Source organism: Olea europaea, chromosome 12 (genome assembly GCF_002742605.1).
Source record: "Olea europaea var. sylvestris chromosome 12, O_europaea_v1, whole genome shotgun sequence".
Taxonomy (NCBI): domain Eukaryota; kingdom Viridiplantae; phylum Streptophyta; class Magnoliopsida; order Lamiales; family Oleaceae; genus Olea; species Olea europaea.
This window is the reverse complement of record NC_036248.1, coordinates 12,453,472-12,468,388: the sequence shown is the minus strand read 5'-3', so window position 1 is coordinate 12,468,388 and position 14,917 is coordinate 12,453,472.

The window sequence follows — 14,917 nt, the reverse complement described above, 5'->3', positions numbered from 1 at the left end:
TTTTACAAACCCAAAAAAAAAAAAAAAAAAATTAAAGGCAAAAAAAAAAAGAAAAAAAAAAGGAAAAATGTAACAATACCCTTCAAGCAAAATCAAGAAATTCTAGCTTTCTAGAAAACCAAATTCCATTGAAAAATATGCTACCAAACAGCCAAAAAGTGGAAGTTGGAATTTGAATTCCATTTTCCATGAAAAATATAGTGCTATCAACATGGCCTAATAGACTCGGAGTTAATATAGTAGACAGGGGTGAACGTGATTTGGTTTGTGCGGTTTGCACTATATTTTCAACTCAAACCATTTTGTGCGGTTTGAAATTTTTTCAAACCAAACTATAATTTGTGGTTTGGTTCAGTTTTAATCCGCGATTTACCTTTCGACATTATAGTAATGTATTTAACATAAGTTAAATATAAGTTTAAACGAACACTAATAATGTTAAATTACATTCATATTTACCATGAAACTCATGAAAAAATTATTTTCAAAGTTGGTTGCTAAAAGATGTTAATATAACAAATACATTTTTCTTCGTTTTTGTTTACTTTTTCTTATTTGACATTTATATTGTCATATAACGGTTAGTAAAAGGTACATTTATATTTTATTATTACAGTTTGGTTAAAACTCCTTTTATTTTGCTAGTGAGCCGTTAAATAAGGATTGAATGGGATATGTTTAGATGTACAAAGATTGATAGAGTTTCAACTTATTGGAAATTGACAAATTTCATTCTCTAACTATTTTAATGAAAGTAAATGGTAGTAGTACTAGTTAGGAAATTTTAACATTTTCACACAATTAATAGCTCCGTCATTCATTCTTTCCAAATGACAAACAAGTTCACTAATCATCTAAACACACAAACAATCATTTTTCTATCCAAACCACAACTCATAAGTGTATAATAAGTTCAAAAAAATAAATAAAAGAAAGAACAATAGAAAAATGGATTGAATAAGAATATAAGACTCACCGAAAGAGAAGAGAGAAAGAGGCGATTCAGATAGTGATTAGTAGACTAACAAGCAAAGGCGATTGACGATTCGTTCAGTAGTGGCAGACAAGCGTCAAATGTTAGGGAAATAGAAGTTTATATTATGGTTTCTGAAATTTTGGACGTGATTTGCTGACTTAGTTTTGTAGAATTATGACTTGAATTGTTGAAAGCATTTGCTCCTTTTTTTTTCTTTTTTTTTTTTCATATGAATTTGGAATAATTTTAATTTAGTTTAGATATTGAGTAAGGACGTGTATTGTGAATATTTGTTAGAGCATTTTTCTCGAAACAGAGAGTTTTCGTATTTGCAATTTCCGTATCCATATCTTTCCAATCCTTGTTGCTCATACTGGATTTTTTATTGCCTTCGTAAGACTAGGGGTTGGTTTCCCCTACAAAGATTTATGAAATCCACACTCGATCGAAGTATCCTTAACTTGTACTCATCACAAGGCGAAATTAATTCTCTTGTCAAACTTCTCATCATAATTGACAAACATATTTTGTTGTGCTCTATAACTCTGAACAACATTACTTTTTTTTTTTTATGCCAATGTTGAGAATTGAGGCTAATTCCCTTTTTGTTTGGCCACGTGAATCTTGTCCAGAAAAATAATGAAACGAAAGAAATATAAAAAGATGGACAGTTTTACGAATTGTTAAAAATTTTCACTATATGAAAAACTTTATAGTCGTATAGATTTCTATCACCAAATCCTCAAAGTATCTTAGAAAAAAAAAATGTTACTAGCTAATTTATATGAGAACTTCTAGTATAATTTGTTAATATAAAATGTTACTAGCTAATCCCCTATGTGGCAATCATTAAAATATAATTTTTTTAAAACTCATTTCCAACCCTACATTTCACAATAAAATATTTTTTTACATAAATTTAAAAAAAAAATCTATTTTTTAATTATATATTTTTCAAAAAAAATATTATTTCAAAATTATTTTTTTCTCAAAAAATTTATTTCGAATGTTCTCAAACAGGGACTACAAGTAGCTATCAATGAGTTCAAGAAATGCGGATGGGTGAAATTGGGCGTGAACGTGACCTCAATCGAATATTAAATAGAATATTCTTCTGCAAAAGAATCTAGCATTATAGTGACAATAAAATGTATAAAAGATTAGAGTTGTGCCATATGTACAAAGTTGGTTGGCAAAATAATATTTATATTAATTATTTCAAAAACAATTTTTTAAATTATTGAAAATCAAAGCCTTGAATTTTGCCAACCCGAACTTATGAACACAGTTTGTACAAATAATATAATACAAAAGATTATAAGCCCACGTAATCTTCGTACTAGAAAGAGAGAAGATATTAATACAATTTCTGTATGTTAACGATTGTCACACAACATTATATTCAAACTTTATGTCGGTCTTAATGTTTAGATAACATGGTTGTTATGTACAAATGAAAATAATAATGATATGTGTATACACAGCCTTACACATCTCTTACATGGAGAGGCTCACACATATTTTATTTTGTGTGGACTCCCTTTATGTCCTTCATGTGAAGGTAGTGTAAAGCTGTGTGTAAATGGTTATGTACACGTAGTATTGTCCAAATGACAATCATTTATATATAAAGAATTGACAGGAAACTTGACAAAATTGCATACAGTAGACGATCAGATGGAAAAGTTGATCATGTTTTAAACTGTTCAATGATAGAATGTCATGTGACATTATATCAAATTTTATATCAACCTTGATGTCCTTGTAACATGATTATTTATGTTATTCAACAGGAACAGACAATCAAGGAAAGAAAATAAATATTTTGCATTTACTATTCTGTAAAAATATGTTAAGCCCGTATTAAATAACAAGGACTAAAATTATTATGTAAAAATATGTTAAGCCCATAATGCACATCGACATTTCACTAGTTCCGTAATTGCCGAGCAGATTCTGGGGAAATTGGATAATACGTACGGATCGTATGATCCTAACGCTATTGCACGTGACATGGAACGTGAGTTTGGTGTGAAAATTAGTTACCATCAAGCACGTAGGGGAAATGTCGTTGCTTTACATATGCTACATGATACATCGGGTGATAGCTTTCAAAAACTTTCTTCCTACTGTCACCTCCTAGGAGAGAGTAACCCGGGGATAGTAACGCACATCGAAGTAGATTCTCGTAATAGATTTTACTACCTTTTCCTAACTTTCAATGCAAGCATTCGGGGTTACCTGCACTACTTGAGGCCCGTTATTTGTGTTGACAGCAATCACTTGAAAGGTCCATACAAAGGTACCATTCTACTGGCAACTGACCAAAGGCGCCAACAAACAGATTTATCCGTTAGCATGGGGATCGTTAATGCCGAAACGAATAGATCGTGGATGTGTTTTTTATCAAATTTGAAAGATCTTATAGGTGATTCGGACGAATTGGTGTTTGTTTCCGACATGAAAAATAGTATTGAAAACGTCATTGCCCACCTATTTCCTCGGGCTCACCATGGGTGCTGTGTCTGGCATATGGAAAAGAATTTAATCCAGCGGTATAACAACGCAAGTTCAATATTTCAATTCAAAAGAGCCGCAAGAACTTACCGGACTGAAGAGTTTGAAAGACTTATGGGATAGCTTCGTAGGGTAAGTGCAAGAGCGTACGGGTACTAGGAGCGAGCAGATTTCCCTTTTTGGTCACGGGCACTATTTGTTGGCCAACGGTACAATATTTTGACCAATAACAATACAGAATCTCTGAACTTAATTTTGAGACATGCTCGTTCGTTACCGATCACGTGCTTAGTAGAACACATTCGGCATACTATGAAGAAGTGGTTTTATGAATGTCGAGCAAGTGCAACCGCATGTAGTACCGTACTGTCATCAACGATAGAGAATGAGTTACGGACGACGTTCGAAGCAGGTACTAGGCTGTGAATGCATGGCTTGACAGATAACTTAACACAAGTTGGAATATCCAACGACACGGACATCGCAGACTTCTCCGAAAACACGTGCACTTATCGTGAGTTCCAACTGAATCGTATGTCGTGCGTTCACGCAACACGTGCTGCTTGCTTGACAGGTAAGTCATTGTATGATCTCTGCTCACCGTATTACACATCCAAGTAATGGAAGGGTGCCTATGGAGAAGCTATATACCCTGTTTTGCGTGAAGTGGACTGCATTGTTCCAGTCGAAATTACAGGTGCTCCTATTATGTCCCCCAGTGTACGTCGTCCTTCAGGTAGACCACCCACACAACATAAGCGATCTAGACACGAGTGTACCACANATTTGTTGGCCAACGGTACAATATTTTGACCAATAACAATACAGAATCTCTGAACTTAATTTTGAGACATGCTCGTTCGTTACTGATCACGTGCTTAGTAGAACACATTCGGCATACTATGAAGAAGTGGTTTTATGAATGTCGAGCAAGTGCAACCGCATGTAGTACCATACTGTCATCAACGATAGAGAATGAGTTACGGACGACGTTCGAAGCAGGTACTAGGCTGTGAATGCATGGCTTGACAGATAACTTAACACAAGTTGGAATATCCAACGACACGGACATCGCAGACTTCTCCGAAAACACGTGCACTTATCGTGAGTTCCAACTGAATCGTATGTCGTGCGTTCACGCAACACGTGCTGCTTGCTTGACAGGTAAGTCATTATATGATCTCTGCTCACCGTATTACACATCCAAGTAATGGAAGGGTGCCTATGGAGAAGCTATATACCCTGTTTTGCGTGAAGTGGACTGCATTGTTCCAGTCGAAATTACAGGTACTCCTATTATGTCCCCCAGTGTACGTCGTCCTTCAGGTAGACCACCCACACAACATAAGCGATCTAGACACGAGTGTACCACACGGCTCAGGAAATGCACTCGCCGCGGTGGACTTAGTCATAACCAGACCACATGTTCGAACCTCACTGTACCACGTCCGATGTAAGCAGCATTTTGTATGTGAGTGGTTGAAGTTGTAAGTGAAGTGTTCCCCCGATGTCGTTTGTATATGACAATGTAAATATTGTATTACTGTTTTCATTCTCTTACGCATAAACATTACTCTTTGTTATGTTAACATTTACAGTACGCAAATAGGCACAACGTACTGCATAACAGCCTCGAACCAAAATACAACTTTGTTGTGCATAACATTGTTGCCATTGTTGACACATGTAAATTGATTGTACGGAATATTAAAAGGTCAACCATTATACAAGTTTCCTTTCAAATGCATATTACGAACACATCATTTTTAGCGCATAACACTGTCCGCAAAGTTCACAAATTACGTTGAATGTACACACGATGTTGTGTTCATTCATCTAAAATACATGTTCTATGAATATGCATACTACATACACAGAAAATTTCCCAGTAAACTCCTACAGTTCATCTGTCGTTCCCGACAGATGGTGCCTACCATTCTCGACAGTTGTTCGGCGCTCCGCTTAACAAAATACAAAAACCACATAACTTGCCAACGAGAGTTTCCTACATGCTACAGAATTGGTTAAGTGTCACAAAATCCATCCCTTACAAAAAAGCACTATACATACATATGTAGAAACCCACACACGCAACAAAGCCAGACTCTTCACTCGAAGCTAACACTTGAACCTTCTTCCCCGCCGTCATCGTCCAAGCTGATGACAATTACCTCGGGCGATGGAACGCGACCTTGCCCCTCATCTTCGTAACATTCAACTTCGTCTGCATCTATAAATGGGACGATCCATTCAAGCACATTTTTCGGAGACTCACCTTCATCACTTGCAACTTCGTCCAGGTTTGGAAAGGGAACGACAGTGATGGCTCTCCTACCACCATTCGAACTCACTTCCTCATTGTCCGAAGAAATTACGATAGGATATAGCGGGGTTGAACCGGGTGTCGACAAAGGCTCCTCAACTGCCAGCGGTGAATTGCTTCAAATATTGTCCACGGGAAGGCTCCTCAATTGCCATCACACCAATGGTCATTCAAATATTGTGATACTACTACAAAATGTCTCAGAAAGAGTCTCATATATCCCACTTGAAGAGTGCAAGCCATGCTCTATACTGGAAGTATATGAGGATATTTAGAGCAATTTAACAACCAACCACCATTTCATTTCTACTTAACACTTGAATGACCATTGGTGTGATGGTTTAGTGTGATGGTTAAGGGTGTAAGTGTACTTTAATGCAGTTCATAAATGGCGAAAATTATGAGTAAATTATAATCATGTGTAAGACTTGCAATGACAAAATTCATGCAATCAATTTTTAGTTAAATTACTTTACTGAATTTTTGTAGTCCTTAGTCACAATTGAATACAGTTTTTTAATTTTAAATCATATGAATTGCATGAAAAATTGATAAAATTAATGTCTTTGCCAATGAAGATGAACATTGAGTGATACAACAAGCCATTTTCAAATAAACTTTAATTTGTCTGAACAAGCGAATTTATACTAAAACTTATGTTCAAATAAACATACACCGGTTGTAATGTTGGAGCCAACGTAGCAAAGATCACACCGAATTATTCATACTACGGTAATGTGAATTTTACAATAATCATTGTCTTCGATCCTTCAACCACGCTCCATTACACACAAGATCATTACATATCATGATTCATTTGTGCAGGTATAACACCTTCAACTCCAATGAAATTAAAGTACAAAATAATACTACTTCATCAAGTAGCATTAACATCAATTTAATTAGAGTGCAAACAAATGTGCTGTCTCAATGTCTGTTCCACTTAACCATATCCTAATATGGAATTGAAGTAATCTTATAGCCCCCCTTGAGATCATTAACCACATCATATGGAATAGGAGTAATGGTCTCCACAGTTGTACCTTTAGGCATGAACCCAGGTTTGGATCCCTTTGGCTGTTTTTTGGTGCTATTCACTACACCTGTTGATTTAGCCTGTGCCTTCATTTTGTTTGTGCTCTTCATCATTCTGCAAAAATTCGTAATCCCACCTCGATGAACGCACTTGCTCAACTCAAAAATCAGCCCTCTGAATGAATCTGCTGCCTACCTGCATCAGGTGCCTGCTAAAGTGAAATCACACAGCAGAGAATGTTCGTAACTATTCATCCAATCAATGAAAGAACCAGAAAATTTATACTCACCTATGGAGTAGAAAACGTGCATGCAATCTAATCACTAAAAAACGAACAACCCTTTCACATATCATAAATAATACGTGTCATAAATATAATGGTGAAACCAAGATACAAGACAAGGAATACATTGCACCACACCAACAAAGGCTCATGTTTGCTGGTGAACAGCTTCAGGATGGCCGTAGTTTGGGCGACTATAAAATTCATAAGGAGTCCACACTCCACTTGGTGTTGAGGCTTGATGGTGGCAGGCAGATTATTGTCAAAACCCTTACTGGGAAGACAATAACCCGTGAAGGTGACAGCTCCGACACCATTGATAATGTTAAAGCTACAATTCAGGACAAGGAAGGAATCCCACCAGACCAGGAGAGGCTGATCTTGGCTGGCAAAAAGCTTGAGGACGGTCGAACATTGGCAGACTATAACATTCAGAAGGAGTCAACTCTGCACTTCGTGCTGAGGTTGAGGGAAGGCATGCAGATTTTTGTGAAGACTCTGACAGAAAAAATCGTCAGTTCGTCTTGACAAGTCATATGACTGGGATGTATAACAATGATGATATATTTATTTTAGTTCTGATGTTGATGTACCGTTTCACATTTCATGAACAATACATGCATTATATCGTCAACGCATACACACAAAATTTACTGATAATATCATCCCATGCTTGCACTAAACATTTATTATAGCAAAACGATATGTACTCTACAAAAGACAGTTTAACGTGTAGCATATTTCATGAACAATAAATGCATTATGTCGTCAACGCATATACACAAAATTTATCGACAATACCATCACATACTTGTACTAAACATTTATTATCGCAAAATGATATGTACTGTACATAAGACAGTTTAACGAGTAGCATATGGTTGAGCAAATGTATCCGTCTATAAAACAAACCAAATTAAAAGCATGTCTTTGTTACAAACAACGTATCTACTACTACATCAGACCTTACCAAACCACTTGAATTCACATATTTCTTTACTCTCTTTGCCCTTCCACTCGTGTATGGAGTCCAGGTAGGTGGTGCAGGACATCGAACACGAGTCGATCGCCGCCTATTTGTGCTGCCCACATTGCCTCCCTTCTCTGGTACGGTCACTTGTGCCGACAAGTCTGTGGTAGTACCCATGTAAAATATTTCAGCATTTTAGTGAAATAATTCTGTGTGAAGGACGCCACATAGTCGTGGAATAAGATTATTCAAGGAAAATGGGCATATACCGTCCACCTCTGTGACGTCTTGGGTCGATGGGCATTCTTCGTTGTCGTCACTGGGAAGGGTGGGGACGGTCTTTCCTGGGTCTAGTTGAAAGAAAATTGGGTGAAATGGACAAACAAAAGATATGAATTATCATTTTTGTAGGGGGAAGTGATCGGTAATAGATCCCAAATCATAGAAGTTGGAAAAAATTACGCACGTACTGTTCACCTCCTGCATGTCACCCTCCTCTGCACGGTCGTCATCCTGTGGGCTCTGTTCGTCTCAGCCTTTCCCGTCTAGTTGGAAGATAGAGAAAAAAGTAATGAACGAGTGAAATTGAATACATATGCATATGACGAGATGAGACGACAGAAGTTGAAAAAAAGTACACACATACCGTTCACCTCATGCGTTTTACCCTCGTCTGCATGGTCGTCTGGGCGCCGTTTGTCGCTGCCTTCCCCGGCTATTCGAAAGCAAAGTAAAAATTTGAGTTAAATTGAATACATTTGCATATCACGAGATAAGATGACATTAAATACAAAATTTACGCACGTACCGTTCCCCTCCTGCATTTCAGCCTCCTCAGCACGGTCGTCGTCACGTGGGCTCCGTATGTCGCTGCCTTACTCATCTAGATGGAAACAAAAAAAATGTACTGAATGATTGAAATTCAATACAGTTGCATATCACGAGATGAGATGACATCAAAGACAAATATGTGTTTGACATAACTAACCGACATACCATTCACCTCCAAGTTCCCGATAGGCGAAAGATGGCCACCGTCATCCGGGCACAGGTCCATGTTGCCTCCATCTATATCTAAGTAATTTGGCAATTTAAAAAATACATTTGTAAGCGAACGCATAGGAAAAATTGCACGGCTCTGCAGACATGTTGTAAGTGGAAGTAACAATAACATAAACTCATACCTTCATGGGGGTTGTCCCAAATGTGTGGCTCATTCACGACAGGAGCTGCAGCGGAAGTGGAGGTGCCGCCAGACGGGGGCACCAAGATAGATATAAAGTCCCTCAGTCTGGCGAACTCCTCGATCACGTGCTGCATGATTTCATGCTTCACGGTCCGCAACCTCATCTCGAAGAGGATGCGCTGGTCCAACAACATGCCCTCCACGTCCTCCCTCGTCATAGTCAGTCCACCAAGCGTACCCTGCAGTCCAGATGTCGACGGGCCAACAATCGGAGTGGGTAAAGCACCCGACTGCCATCTCGAGGCATGCTCGTCGTCGTCGGTGTCACCACCACCGGTCTCGCTGGAGGTGTCGCCACCGCTGTCTCCACTGTCATCAGCCTTAGATCTATCATCGTCGTTGCCCTTCGGTGTCTGACGATTTTCGCTCGCGGATGTCTCATCGTCCTCGGCCCCTGCACCGGACTCGTCGTCATGGCCGTCACCCGTAGTGCTACCCTCATGTCCCCCACTGGCCGGTAACGCCTCATGGAACTGTGGCCCGACAACACTCCTAGCGAGGTCGTCCAAAAACTGCACCGGATGGTCGGGGAATGACACCAAACTGACGATATATGGCAGATCACGCTCGGCCTCCGTGGGACGTAGTGTGTCGTGCACGTGCAGCTGTAGAAACTGGGGAGAACGGGTAGTTAAAATATGTTGCATACTATTCCCAAGAAAACACAAGAACCGAAAGGCAAATGAAAAATGTCCATAACCTGTACGTCCCTAAAGAACGTATCGTACGTACACTGTTGCGATTGTTTCATAAAGGTCCAGCACAGAAGCCGGGGAGAGCGTTCACCCACCCGCTCACCGAAGCGTTCGCCAAGTTCGGGCACGGCCTCAAATGCCCAAATCTGTCCGGACTAAAACAAAAATTTTGACAAAAAAAATTGTCGCATAAGTGTCAATCCAAATAATGTACGTAACTCTTCGAATACTAACAAACAAAACACATAAACGCAATGTTGTTCGTACCTGCATGGCGATCGAAAATCTGTGAATTGTGTAACTGACGTCCTTCTCGTTCTTCATCTTTGCATCGCTCATTTTACATGCCCAAGTACCTCGGAATCCCTTCAACAAACGCGTATACCCCACTTTGGCCTAGGGGTATGAAAGAAGCAGCTCCAAGTCGTCGATGAGGGAAAGCGTATCCTCATCAATGCCAACATTATTATCCGGAGCAGTGATAACTCCTTCCACAATCAGAGCAAGCCCGAGCTCGTATCTATCTGCCCTAGGTGTCGACGCGCGGACAAAGGTCTTCTCCAACTGGGCACATGAAATCTTGTCCAGCAATTTGAAATACTTTTCCTTTAGCCTTCTCTTCTCCAATGCTTTGCTCAACCGATTGTCCTCTAGAAACGAGCCAGCATGCGGTCTAGTCACGATAGCATGTCCTGCAGTCCAAACCGAGTAAGGTGGTCCTGAACGTTGAACCACAACTCGTGGGACTTATCGCAATGGATCCCTCGGCACACAAGGGCCTGGATTAGTTGAACGAAAAACTGGATCTCCGGAACGTCAGCAAGAAACCCAAGGCAGCAGTTCCAAAAGTCATACCTCAGTCGGTCGTTGAAGTGATCCATCACCATTTTAATGTACTTGAGGTTGCTCCATTGCGAGATGCACGCGGGCAACCGTACATTCTCCGGCACCCAAAATTGAAATTTCATCTGTTCTGCACATGAAACGATAATGGTCAGACCATAAATCAACACCAAATGAATATTTCAAAGAACAAACGTACTTTGAAAGAGCGTACAACCACATCAATCGGAACAAGTAATACAACAAACGTATAAGAATAGATCATCTACCCAAACGTATAAGAACAGATTATGTCGAATTGTGCATGCAATGTTGAACTCCAAAAAAAGGTTACTAACAATATTTTGAATGTTCGAAAATACGTGCGGCAATGAGATATGAATGTTCGACATACATGTTATTTCGAAACGCACGTTCAATGTCGTCACTGCCCACAATTATGTGTCGAGACACTGTTACTGAAGCCTGTGTCGACAGATGACTACACTCGTCTGGCAGGACAATGCCATCTCTCATCTGTCCAGAATGCCTGTAGCTAACTATCGGAAACGACAGTTCATCTGTCGGGATTCACCAAACTGTCGAGAATTACAGCACCCGATGTCGGGAATGACAGTTTTCAACATGCACATGTGATACATATGCATGGTGCCCCAACACACGAACTTGGTACATAATAGCGAAAATCCAGTCATCACAGTCGAAAAACAATTACAAGTGAAAACATACACCCTCTAAGTCCCTTCCTATAGGATGTCTCATTACACTGTCGTGTTGCAAATGTATCATATGGGTTCTAAGGTACATATTGCAAAAGAGTTCACATCATAAGTATAATTTATCTACTAACCATTTACAAACTTTAAAAAAAACTAATATGTGAACACTGTTGAAGAGTATTAACAACCTAAGCACAAAATGATGGGTTCGAAATGAAATGAGGGAACTACACATGTACTCTATAAATGTAAACAATTTGAATAAATGTATGTCTGCCTGTCCATGTCTACAAACATTGTCCTAAATAACAACATTTTAAACCGAAAATACTTTATATCAAACCCAAAATTAATCGGCATGGCCTCAGTTTCCACATTTCTCACCTACTGCCATTGCCAACCACCCACTGTCCATAACAAAATATTTTCATGACATCAACCAACACCCCAGTGCGAGATACTGTATATCATGTAAATAATTACCACGACAAATATTTCTCCTTCACACAAAACGAGTATAAAATACTACTACTAAACAACCAACAACAACCAACACACACGACTCAAAACTGGAATTTGGGATCGAAGAAAATTAAATAAAAAACCTAATTCTTATTAACAAACAGCAAAATTTGACGTTTACATTAATATAACATCTTCGAAAACTTAAATAAACAAACCCAATGATTCAACAAGAAAAAATAAGCGCTGCTTTCCTTGCAAAATTAATTCCAAAGATAAATTCAAAAATTGGAATACCTTTTGCACAATGTTGATTTGCAATTGCACAGAAGATGAGATCCAAAAGGCGGTGGACAATTCCTCCAATGCTTCCAATATCGTCGTTGGCCGGAAGCAGGATAGATTCTCGACACGGAGAGGAGTTAGCCGGCAGTCGATGTAGTGAGAGACAGCAGTGTAGGTTCTGTGATTTTAGGGGCATAAGGCGAACTCCACAAATGAGGCCCCCTCCAAAAAATTATTATCGTACATGCAAAATTGATAACAGTATTACAAAACCAATTGTCAACTTGTTAACTTAAAACATAACAGTAAAATTGATAATAAGAAAACATTTCAATAATCTCACAATGAAAATTTTCAACATAATCACTATGTGTGCCTCTGCAAGTTATTATATGATTAAATGCTACCAAAAGTCAATATAACCCCACAAAGGTACATTCTTGCAACGCAATCATATAAGCCGGCAGTATTTCAAACATTTCCTATATGTTCATAAATAAGCAAGCACAAGTCCTTGCTTACCTAACAAGTACGACTCAGCAAAAATTTTAAATGACACAATTCAACACTTTGAGAATTCCATCGTCAAAACTCACAATCATGAAATCAAAAATTTTAAATGTGAAGGATAATTATTTTTTTTTTTCAAATATTTCACGAAACCCTTTACTTGGAACTCGTTGAACACCATATCTACTATCAAAGCTAATTTGAAAGACAAGTACAAAGATGAAACTACATGAAGCAATCTGAGGCCAAATAAGATGCAGTAAAAAAAAAAAAAAAGACTGCACCAAATGTTAGATTTAATCCCCTCTAAATGCTCCACTACTGATTCAGTTTGAATTTAACCTTTTCCTTACCGATCATTAACTAATCATACAGTTTCAACATGCTATTGGACGTGATTGCAATGTCTGTCTTCTATGAGAACAAGATAAATTTTAAGTTTTGAACAATGAAAAGTCTAACATATAACTTCTGAAACTGATCAAGCTACAAACATATCTAAGGAGTATTAAATAAGTGAAACTTCCATTCAACAACAAACTTCTTCAAATACTGAGCAATATTAGCAACAATGATGAATTTATAGCAGCAAAAGATTCGAATTCAGGTCATATGTCATCAAGCAATATTGTGTAAATTTTCATCTTTACTGGGAGTAGATACAATGAAAATTCTTACAAAATTCAAAAGCAACTGATGTGATTAACACAGCTTGAAAGCCAAGATAATGAAGAGAGAGTCAATTATGTTGAAATAAAGGAAGATGAAGAATTGTTGTTGGCAACCAAACAAGAAAAACATAAACAATCATATTACTTTGACATCGGCCATTAGCACTTAGAAATCTATCCAAATTGATGATAAACATAAATTTTACTGTCTCTTGAGCACTTTTTAGCCTTTAATTAGTAGGATTAAAATTTTAATTTTAATTTAAACTAAGAGTCAACAATTCATTTAAATCACGTATTTTATGGACTTCATAATTTCTCAATTACATATTTCATCAATTTCTATCAAAATCTACTAAACATTTGAAAATTACAATGTGACCCTGATTCTAATTGCACACAGGGGCCTCTCATGTCCCAAAATAAAACACACCATCTTATTAAGGAAAAATAAATTTCCCAAAATCAACCATACTTCTTCTCTCTGCCGGTGCTACTGTCCCAATCCAGTAATAGTTTTGTAAAGCCATGCATTTATTCCAAATCGTGACAACAACAAAGTCGATTTGGGGGATGACAGTAGGAGTCTCTCCTACACTACTGAAGCTACAATCTTATTATTGCTATTCTTCAATATGGAAATGCAAAGCCCTCGTTCTGTTTCTAGACACTGAACTGTGATGAAAAGGATTACGTACTTCAAATCTACTTGTAATATGCTTTGTGCTTCACATTCATCCAATGAAAAATCACAGGTTTGACAAGTGCAATACATAGTCCATCAAATAAATACCAAAAACAAAACCCATAAATTCTTTTCACAAAAGGCAAAAACAAAAAATGCATCAACACAAAACAAATTACCGTACGTATGAGTACTCTGGGTAGTCAGCGGATCACAGCTACATATCGACATAGTCATAAGATCGCGCTTTAGGTTTCTATTTTCGGTGAGAGGACTGTTCTTACAGCTTTAGGAATTCCATTTTCGGTGAGGGAGACGAGTTTGCCGGCATTATGCGATTTCGGTGGTCGGACTGTGTTTCACAGTTTTAGGGATTTCGTTTTCGGTGACGGAGACCAGTTCGCCGGCTTGGTGGTCGGTTTACCCACAGAGAGGAGTGGATTTTCGCGATTTAGGGATTTGGTATTCTCTTGCTTTCCTTTCGCACTCACAGCATTAGAGATTTAGGGATTTCTCTTGGGACGGTAATAAGGAATTTAGGGATTTAGGGGATTTCTATTCGGACAGCAGTAAGGAATTTAGGGATTTTTCTTGGGACGGCATTAGGGATTTAGGGACATGATTTCGTGTATGTTCTGCTTTTTTTAGTTGCAGGATGTAATTTTTGTCTGACCAATTTTGTACAATTTCTTTGAT